Source organism: Hydra vulgaris, chromosome 12, assembly GCF_038396675.1.
Source record: "Hydra vulgaris chromosome 12, alternate assembly HydraT2T_AEP".
Classification (NCBI taxonomy): domain Eukaryota; kingdom Metazoa; phylum Cnidaria; class Hydrozoa; order Anthoathecata; family Hydridae; genus Hydra; species Hydra vulgaris.
The window spans coordinates 1,246,339-1,256,848 of record NC_088931.1 but is presented as its reverse complement, the minus strand read 5'-3'; the positions used below and the strand labels follow the sequence as shown (position 1 = coordinate 1,256,848).

The following is a 10,510-nucleotide window of genomic DNA, read 5'->3' as shown; positions in this document are numbered from 1 at the left end:
ATAATAATTAAATTCCAAAAGGTAAAAAGTTTTAACTCGCTTTAGAGATCTTTCTCCAATGATCGCGTGCGTTTTGAGAACGCGCTCTTTTAAAGCCTAGTAACTAATGAAACGACGTTAAATTTTATTGTAGTAATTATATTATGGATAATTTTTCATTCAAATGTTATATCTTAAAAAACTGTGTTTCTCTTATTTTTATTCAATAATATCCATTTATATGTCGCATGTTCAAAAACAAAAACAATTTGTAGTTTATTTTTCAAAGTTGATAAACATCTAATACAAGGTATCATATATACTTTGTATGAGGTTATAGAAATCTCATACAAGGTATCAGATTATTAAAAACCTCTAAGTAAAGCCATGATCCAAGCAAGTATTGTAATTTTCAAAGTAGGTACTACAGATATAGTGACTTGCAAAATTGGTACTGCAAGCGATGTGGCATGCAAAGCTGCTCAATTGTATGGCTTTTTATTTAAAAATTTGTGCTGAAAAGTATCAAAAAGAATGTAAAAGCAACAAATTTTTTTCATGACAATGATAGTTTCATTTCATTTCTGAAAATCCTTTTGCATTTTGATTATATTTTGATTATTTTGATTTCAGAAATTATTTTTATTTATAGTAGTTAATATATTTTTTTTGATTTGGATTTTATTTATAATATTTCAAGATATTCTAATATTACCTTCATAAAAAAGATAGCATATTCAAAATATAAAATGAATTTATTTCTATTGGTTTTGATAAATATTACCTGTTATAAAATATTAATGAGTTGACACCTTTCTTAATGATATGTTTTTTATTTATTGTGAATAAATTAAGGTGTCAATGATTATAGTAGTTCTATTGGTTTAAGCTAAGTTTATATAATGGTTTAAGTTCAAGTTATCATAAAAGATTAAGTTAAGGTTAGCTATTTAATCCACAACATATCTAAAGCTAGGCTGTTCAACAAGCTATGCAAATTACAGTGTGTGTAGATTTATAAATTAGAATTTACAAACTAAATGAAAATGTATGATAAATTAATAGGACAGTAGTTATTTTTTATTTTTTTATTTAGTTATTGGAAGGCTGTACTTGACGACTTACCTTACTGCAACAAGGTTAAAAAACCCTCCAACTACGAGCTAATTTAAAATATTTTTCATAACACCATGTTATAAGAAGAATTTACCTTTGATTTTATTTACTAATTAGATTACTTCTATTTCATAATTTCTTTAAAGTATTTTTGGAGATATTTTAATAAAATAGATATTTTAATAAAATATTTTTTGAGATATTTGATGCTGGTTTTTTACCAAATTTTAAATTTAAAAAATTATTTTACATATAGATTTTTAGTTGAAGGATGAAGGCAAAATGAGTGACAAAGAATTCAGAAAGGTAAAACAAACTCAATTGAAACTTTTAATATTTTTGTGGATGTGATATGTGTCTATAAACTGGCTGCATGCATTCAGGTTTAAGTAAGAACTTTTCCTTTGGTTAAATTAATTTCATTGTTTCTGATATAGATTTCTTAAACTTGAAAGAACTATCGAAAAACATTATAAGTTTTGTTTCTCTTCAAAATCGTCCTTCTTTATCATGCACCACCAAAGGCGAACGCAGTCAAATTTTTCATTAAAACGGGTTTCAATTCTTTGCCTAATGATGTAATTTTTGAATATGTTGTATAGTGTATTTTTAGTTGCATAAACAGTAATTAAAAGCAATAATACATTTACATAATACAAGGTAAATAAATCCTCTACTAGTATACAACTAATTTTGGTGCAATTTTGTTATTATAACATTTTATAAACATGCATTTTTATTATATTGTAAAAATTATAATATAGATGTGCGTTAGGGTGGGTCAAACGCCTCTTATTTTCGAAAATCGAAAGGCATTGTTTTCCGTGTGCTGTGGGTGTACTCTGTGATCTATTAAAAACAAAATTTAACTCATTTACACAATTTTTAGACCCTGCTCAATGGGCTCAAAGATCAATTTTTCACCTCAAAAAATCATATCATAACCGGTTAAATATCTTTAAAAATGGATATCTTTGAGGCACTGTTTTTTATGCAAATTTATAGGTCTATATGGTCATTTTAAACCTAACCTTATGGAAATTGAATAAATTTTAGACTGCTCAAGCGTTTTGGACCATGAGTTTTGACCCGGTTTCTTAAAAATTTGACCGGTTTTTACTATACCTTCAATTTGCCGGTCTGTTTATTTTATTAAGGTCATTTACGACGCTTTTACGACGCTTTTACGACGACATTTACGACGCTTTTAAGCTTTATTAAAGTAGAAAATTTGACTTTTTCGCATTGAGAAAAGCAATATTTAGATAAGCAAATTTAATATTAAAAATAAAATGCGAAAAGATACAAGATCGAAACAAAGTTGTTTTGATCAACGATACCATTGAGATACTATCATCATCTCAACTGTCTACTGGAGAACAAGTTCTGCAATATTTACATGGCAAAGTAATTAAAGAAAGAAAAGAAAAATTACAATATTAACTCAGTGATATAGTTTCTTGCAAATTTCCCCATGGAAGTTTTGAAATTGGTTGCAATAACCCTGGAGGATGTAATTTTCTTAAAAGCAATGTTGTTTCGTCACTGAAGAAAATCTGGAACAAGTTCATTTTCAATAGTAGCTGATCAATATATTAGGTACATGACGCAGTGTATATTTATTTTTAAATTTAATTTCTTAAAACAAATACACACACACACACACACACAGATATATATATATATATATATATATATATATATATATATATATATATATATATATATATATATATATATATATATATATATATATAAAGAGAGAGAGAGAGAGAGAGAGAGAGAGAGAGAGAGAGAGAGAGAGAGAGAGAGAGAGAGAGAGAGAGAGAGAGAGAGAGAGAGAGAGTAAGATTCTTATTACGTTATTCTAAGAATCTTATCATAACGCTACAACATTGTTTTCTTTATATAGAAGTAAGATCTTGTGCTTGGAAGTTCGTAGAAAGAAGCTATCAAAAAACAGATCATGTAAAACACCACAAAATTTAAGTACTATAGATAACTACAAACGTGAAACAAAGTGCTTATTTGATATAAGTGTAAAAGATGTGCAGCAAAAAATTTTATCAAGCAAACAAATCACTAAAGAGGAAAGAAATGTCGGTATAAATTTTTTGAATGATCAACAAGGAGAACATAAAGCTGTGATGGGTGGAATAGACAAAAAGTACTTATTTACTGCTTGCAGAAAGCAAAGGGAGATTGAATCTACCAAAAAGAGGGTGACTACTTCAAATAGTAAAATATTAGCTTCTGAATATATATCAGGTTAGCAGTGTAGAATCACAATTCGAAGAGGATAACTAAGATTAAGAATATCAAAAGGAAAGAAAACCAAGATCTCATAAAAGAAAATCAGATTTCGTTGAAGTTATGCTACCTAGGAAAATCTTAAAGGCTACTGCTGTTACAGCAAAGAGATATGGTTTTCAGAGTTTAATACATACAGCTACTTTGGCTAATGTCATTAGGTGGAAACCTAAGTTTCCACCAGCTGATTGTTTATTTATAAAATACTTTTGTTCTAGTTCTGTTCAAATGGCTTTTTTATTTTCTTATTTGTCATTATCTAGCATGCAGCACTTGCAGTTTCCTGAATAGTTTCAAACGAACCAGTTTATAATCTTTTCAAAAAAGTTCAAAATTTCTGGGAAACTTTAAAGCTGCACATAAATTTGAACAACCTTAACAGATTTGAATAGAGCAAGCTAAAAGGAACATTTTTAGAAGAAAAGGTAGAGAAATGTATATTTCTTTTTTCTAAATTAAAAAAAAATCATATTAACAAATTTGAATTATATTTTTTCGTAGGCTTTTGAAACCAAAATTTATCTAAAATGTTCCTTGTTCACAGACAATTTTCCACTTGGCTTGACTACAAGCATTTGGCAGAGCTTGTTCTGGTTTGGCAGTGATAAACTAGCAAAGTGATAAACTAGCAAATTTTATCTGGTTTGGCAGTGATAAACAAGGCAGTGATAAACTAGCAAATTTTAAGTTTTGTAAACCTATGGCTTTTCATCATGCAAGATTTTTATCAAAAGCCATCTACTACATGACAATAAAACTGCTTACATTTCATTTGCAACAATTTGATATAATTAGTGCAGAAGAAATAGCAACAGTTCATCAAGTTGCTAAATTTAATGGGCCATTTCATGCAAGATGGTTTCTGAAAGCACCATTGTCAGCCTCTTCTCCTTGCTTAGATTTATTTGCAATCAGGGACATTATCAAGTATCATTTAATAAAACAATTTCAACATCAGGATCAGGATCATTTAATAAAACAATTTCAACATCAGGATCAGGATCATTTAATAAAATAATTTCAACATCAGGATCAGGATCATTTAATAAAACAATTTCAACTGCAGCATATAGAAAATATTGCCAAAAAATTATTTTTATACCCTAAACCTTTGATTAACTTTGGGAGAACCACTTTTTCCAAACAATAACATAACGAAAATTCCAGAGTTATGGGAACTGGTTGAACCTCAAAGTTGGATTCTAATTCAACAGCTAAATCTACCTGCAACAGAAATAGAATGGATGCAAGTTAGCTCAAAGTAAGTTTTTCTCTTAATTGATTTAATTTTATTAATTTTTTAGCATTTAAAATATTTAAAAATGCTTGTACATTAGGGTGTCCCAAAAACACACTTTTTTTAAAATTTTAATGTGCTCTCAACTGATCCCCATTCTATAGGTCCTAAATAGCTACCAAAATCTTTTTTTTAATTTTTTGATGACTAGAAGTGATAGATGTAAATTCTGAGTTTTACGGTTTTGTACACTTATGTGTATTTACTAAAAAACAGCGTTATCTAGTATTTCAATATGTTTTGATATGATGTAATAATTAGTACACAAATAATTCCCATAGGATATTATTAAAGAATAGGATCATTCCCTATGAACATTGTTAGAGATTAATATTTTTCCCTCTTGACAATATTATTAGTTCGTATAATTCCCCATGGATTGGTTCACAAATAACTCCATTTGGAAATTTTTTTTGAAGGAAAAAATTTCTAAATGGAATTATTTGTGCACGAAGGAATTCTAATTTGTGCACGAAGAAATTCTCGTGTAAACGGTTATAAAAGCCGTAACGGTAAACTTAGATAAAATATTATACGAGAGGGAATAACGACTTCATAGATTTTTGATGCAAGTGTAACATTTAGTATAAATTTAGTTAAAAAACTGATTATTTTGAAATTCATATAAAAATGGGTAGAACAGCTAAAAAAAAGAAGATGATAGGACAGAATAAGATAAAACGGAAAAATACAGAAAGGTTGAGGTATATTTACCTATTGAAGTACCCACTGAGGGAGTTACCTCAGTGACAGCTTCCATCTAATGGTGATATTCTTAGATACTATCAATTTATCCTTCGCGAGTCACAAGTTAAATACAAACCCACTTCTACTAATGTTGGTTGCAAATTGAAATCGAAATCCAAGGATCTTGTTTGTGAAAATGGTGTTTGTACAGATCCTGATAGTTCTTGCTTGGTATCTAGGATTAAAAAAAATTTGGGATAAATGCTGGGTTTGGCAAGAAATTTGTGATTTGTGGGTACAATATAAAGACTAAAATCATTAAACTTAATTTAAAATACAAGAAATTGATTAAATTGTCTTCTCTAAACTGGAACAGCAGTCTTGATAAGCAATCAAAGTTAGAGAAAGATTTTCTCACAGAATCCTATCAGCTTTTTGACATCTCGACTAAGAATTTTAAATAAGATATTCTTGCTGATAGATTGAGAACAGATGATGCCAAGCTGGAAGATATAAAGTAAGTTCATTAAATAACACTTTTTTTAGTAGTGAGATTTTTTTTCCAATTAAAAGTAACTTAAGTAATAGCATATTATTTCCTTTAAAATATTTACGTTTAACTCTTTACATGGTTTGGTCATCTTCCAAGAAAAACTAGAACAATTATTAATTTATTTATAAATGGCTTAATAGATTTAAAAATTTCTTAGTTTTTATGAAGACCAGAAGTTACATAGGAAAGGATATATGGAAACAAAAGTCGATGAAGACTACAGTAGAAGAGTACTGCATGCAAACAGGAGAAAGAACAAGCTAGATAAGTTGAGAGAGAAAGAATTAGAGAGACAGAAAAACTTAAAAGATATCAATGATGTTTTGTTGTCACATGACTCCATGACAGAAGAGATTCAATTCATCAGTGAGGAAGAAAAGTCAAACGAGGACTGTGAAATCAGCGAGGAAGATGATTTCCTGGGTAAAGGTCGGAAACGCAGGTATAGTATTATTTTAATAACATAGTTGTAATTTTCACAAGCTAAAGCTGTTTTATTAAAAAGTATATAATTATAAATAGGTAGAAAAATATTATAAAATGATAACTAGGTACAATTCTGGAGATACGATAAATCTAGCATTGAATGTTGAAAAGCTCATTGAATGTACTGCTGTTCCAGCAACAAGGTTCAATGTTGGTGTACGACCCCATCTGGCAATTTTAAGTGAAGTATTTAAAGCTGGAGGTATAGAAGTTAATGATATACCGCTTTCAAGAAGCACACTTCATAGAAAAAAGTTCAAATATGTAGAACTTGAAGGAGACTCGGAGTGGATTTCAATAATTAATCATCTTAAAGGCCGACGGCTTATTCTTCATTTTGATACCAAACTGTTGGAACAAATTACCACTGGGCTTAACATTATCCAAAAAATTGAGCGACTTGCAGTCTCAGTGAGTTCCCCGGATGACGATACCATGGAAGACCATCTTTTAGGTGTTGTTCAATGTCCCTCTTCAAAGGGAGTTGACCAAGCAGAACAAGTGCACAATCTTTTAGAATATTACGGATGTACAGAGTAGATCATTGGTATATGCTGTGATACAACTGCAAGCAATACAGGCGGAGTAAATGGAGCAGTCCAAATTCTTACAGATATTTTGAAATTACCAATTTTGTGGATAATGTGTAGGAGACACATATATGAAGTACATGTATCTCACTATATGGCTGCCCTTACTGGTGAGAAAACTAAAGGTCCAAGAAGAGCTCTTTATGTCAAGCTAAAGAACAAGTGGCCTGAAATCTGTGAGAAAGTGAATGAAGTGAAAAATTTATGTAAATTGGACTGGCAAAGAATATTGGAAATCCTTTGCTTCTCAGCATGGGACGCCATACGTGGTACTTAACTCCGCAACTCTGTGTTTTGTTCTTTGGGGATAAAGAAGTTCTTTCTGAAACAAAGCTAAGAATGCTGTTAGCTCTGATTGAGTTTGAAGAGCCAAATAAATTTCAGCGTTGTAAACCATCAAATGTACAAATTGGAGAGACCACAGAGCTACCTGAGTTGATTTCCGAGCAAAGCTACCTTCTCTTCAAACATTTTAAAATATCAAGAGCAAGTATAAAAGAATGGCTTAAAAATAGTCTTAATACTATAGATGTTTTTAACCATCCTCAGTTGCTAGATTTTATTGCATGAATCAAAAACATATCTGTTGTAAATGATGGTGCAGAAAGAAACATTAAGCTCATTAAAGATTTTCTTTCAGCTACTAGAGATGAAGATCACCTTCAAAATGTACTTTTTGTAGTTAAAAAGTCTAGAAAAAACTTGACTAAGACTATGACTAAAAAGGAGCTTGGGAACTGTTCAAAAAGTTGTATTTTTTGAGAAATAATTCACCGCAATAAAATCTTAAATTTGCTAATAAATATTAGTTTTCATGTATTTTTTTTTGTATTTTCATATTTATAAATATAATCTATCAAGTTAAATAGTAGAAAACAATTGGAAATGATTTATATGCATCTAATTGTTTTGTTCTAATTTTCTAAAATGTGTTTTCTATTAATGTTAAGCTAGCTTAACATTAAAACAGTAAAACTCAGATTTTACATCTAGCACTTCCTGTCAAAATAAAACCGTCAAATTTTTTTTAGTACTTATTTAGGTCACATAGAATGGGAATCAGTTAAGAGCTTTTTTTTTTTTTTTGGGACACCCTTTTGTACATATTTTATTTTAGAGATTGGAATAATTTTTCAGGATATCGAGTCCTAAAAAAATTCATTGAAAAGTTAACTGTAGTAAATGATTGTTTTGAGAGAGGAGTAAAGCTTATCCAAGACTTTACACACATGTGCCAGGATGAGAGAGGAGTAAAGCTTATCCAAGACTTTACACACATGTGCTAGGATGAGGAATTAAAGCAATGTTTGATTCTTTCAATTTCAAGTCACAGACAAAAATTTTCAGTCAATACTAAAGACAAGTTGTCAAAAATTATTTAACATGTGTTATGTAATTATTACATTGTTTATATGATTGTTAAATTGTAAAAAGTTATCTAATTTCATAAATTTATGTCAAGTCATAAATTTATGTTAAGTTAATTGATAAAAAAAAATTATTTTTAAAACATGTTTTTAAAATAAAAATTTAAAAAAATTGTAATTTTCATTTATAAATGTGCTAAGAAAAAAGCTTTCTAAACCCACATATGTGCATAACTATGCATAACACAATAAGAAAACTATCCCTAGTTGTATATTTCTTCTGCTGTCGATAGGTAGCTATTAAGTCTAATACGTAAAAGTTTAATTACGTAAAAACCGGGTTTTTTTGAGAAACCAGGTCAAAGTTTTTACATAAAAAACTTACAAAACAACACATAAAGCTGTCCTAATAGTCTCTATTTTGCTGAATTATTGTTTTAATTGATCACACAAATGTCCCTATTCACTTAAACAAAAAGAAAATTAATTTAGGGGGTTTAACTACTCATAATATGACTTTTTGGGGGGAAATTTAACTTTCGACCCCGTTGGGCGGGGTAAAAAATGTGAGCAAATAAGTTAAATTTTGTTGTTTTTTTTTATCCTAGAGTACGTCCACAGCACATGGAAAACAGTACCTTTTGATTTTCAAGAATAAGGGGCGTTTTACCCACCCGTATGTGCATATTGAACACTGTACAAGTTAATTTAATAAAGTTTTCAAGTATTAGTTTTTTGTTATTATTTTTAAAACCAATGCGTGTGCGCGTTTGTAAATACATGTAATAAAAACACGTTTCAGACGCGTGTTATGTGTCCAATAATCTACTAACCTAAAAAGTATTTCTGATACGTGTTCTACTCAGTAAAATGTTTAACATACATTCGTGAATAACATGTATTCTGAAAAGTTTTAAATGCGCATTTAATACCAAGGAAACCCCGTATTGAATAATATCTAATTACAGTGTTTTATGCATATTTTCAAGAGTTTCAAATGCGAGTTTCATACTCGGTAGGATGCGCATTGCATACTCGTTTTTAAATGCATTCGAAGCGTATTTCTAATGCGTGTTTGACACAATAAAATGGCTAACATACATACCAGAATAATGCGCATTTAAAACTTGTTTAAATGCGCATTTACAACTTAATGTGCCGGTTGGGATATTCATTATAAACTGACTACTAAAATTAAAGACGATATTTCGGTTTCTTATGTTGGTGAGGTCTTTGCAATTGAAATAATAAACAAAAAATTAAAAAATATACTGGTGCCCACCTATTACAGACCACCTGAAGGTAATTTAAAAAAACTTTTCAAATCACCTAAAACAATTATTTCTAAGTAATAACAATGAGCAAGAAGTATTAGTCTGTATTGGAGACATAAATATAAACTGTCTACAGTAAAATGAAGATGCTGTTACCAAAACTTTTATTGACGATATGTTTCAACACTACATCTTTCCTATAATAAACCAACCAACCCGGGTAACATTTAATTCAATCACTGCAATAGACAACATATTGAATAATTCATTTTATGATTCTTCATTAAAAGCAGGTGTAATCAAAACGGATATATCCGATCACCTTCCGATATACTTTTCCTTTTTTCAAGATACAAAAAATAATAACTCTAAAATCAAAGTCTATAAAATAAAAATTATTAATTTTACTATTCAACAGTTTAAAGACTCACTATCGGCAGTAAGGTGGGATAGGATTTACCAAGAATGCAACCTTGGGCATACCAACTCCGCTTATAATTGAATTTATAGAAATATTCTTAAAGCACTATGATAATCACTTCCCAATTATAGAACAATAATCAAAAGTAAAATACTTGCATGTCCATGGATTACCAGAGGTATAAAAAAATCTTCAAAAAAAAACAATTTTACATCAAGTATTTAAAAAGTAAAAATGAAAAAAATCTAAATACTTACAAACAATACAAAAATTTATTTGAAAAAATAAAAAAAGATCGAAGAAAAATTACTACTTGAACCAAATAAAAAATGCAACTGGTGATATTAAAAAAATATGGAATACTATAAAAGAAATAATTGGGAACAAAAAAGTTAAATCAAATAGTTTACCTGCTTAAATAGTCATAGAT

General features: G+C 29.2%; 1 long non-coding RNA gene across 2 annotated transcripts; it reads left to right on the top strand.

Moving 5' to 3' along the window:
- Positions 1–2,324: 2,324 nt before the first annotated feature.
- Positions 2,325–8,557, top strand: LOC136087750 (uncharacterized). 2 transcript variants are annotated; one of them, XR_010642032.1, is made up of 4 exons: positions 2,325–2,694; positions 3,008–3,830; positions 3,907–4,666; positions 8,156–8,557. It is a non-coding gene; the product is annotated as an uncharacterized LOC136087750 (long non-coding RNA). The 2 variants fall into 2 exon arrangements; XR_010642033.1 differs by lacking the exon at positions 8,156–8,557 and adding an exon at positions 4,743–5,347 and having other exon boundaries at positions 2,340–2,694.
- Positions 8,558–10,510: the final 1,953 nt, after the last annotated feature.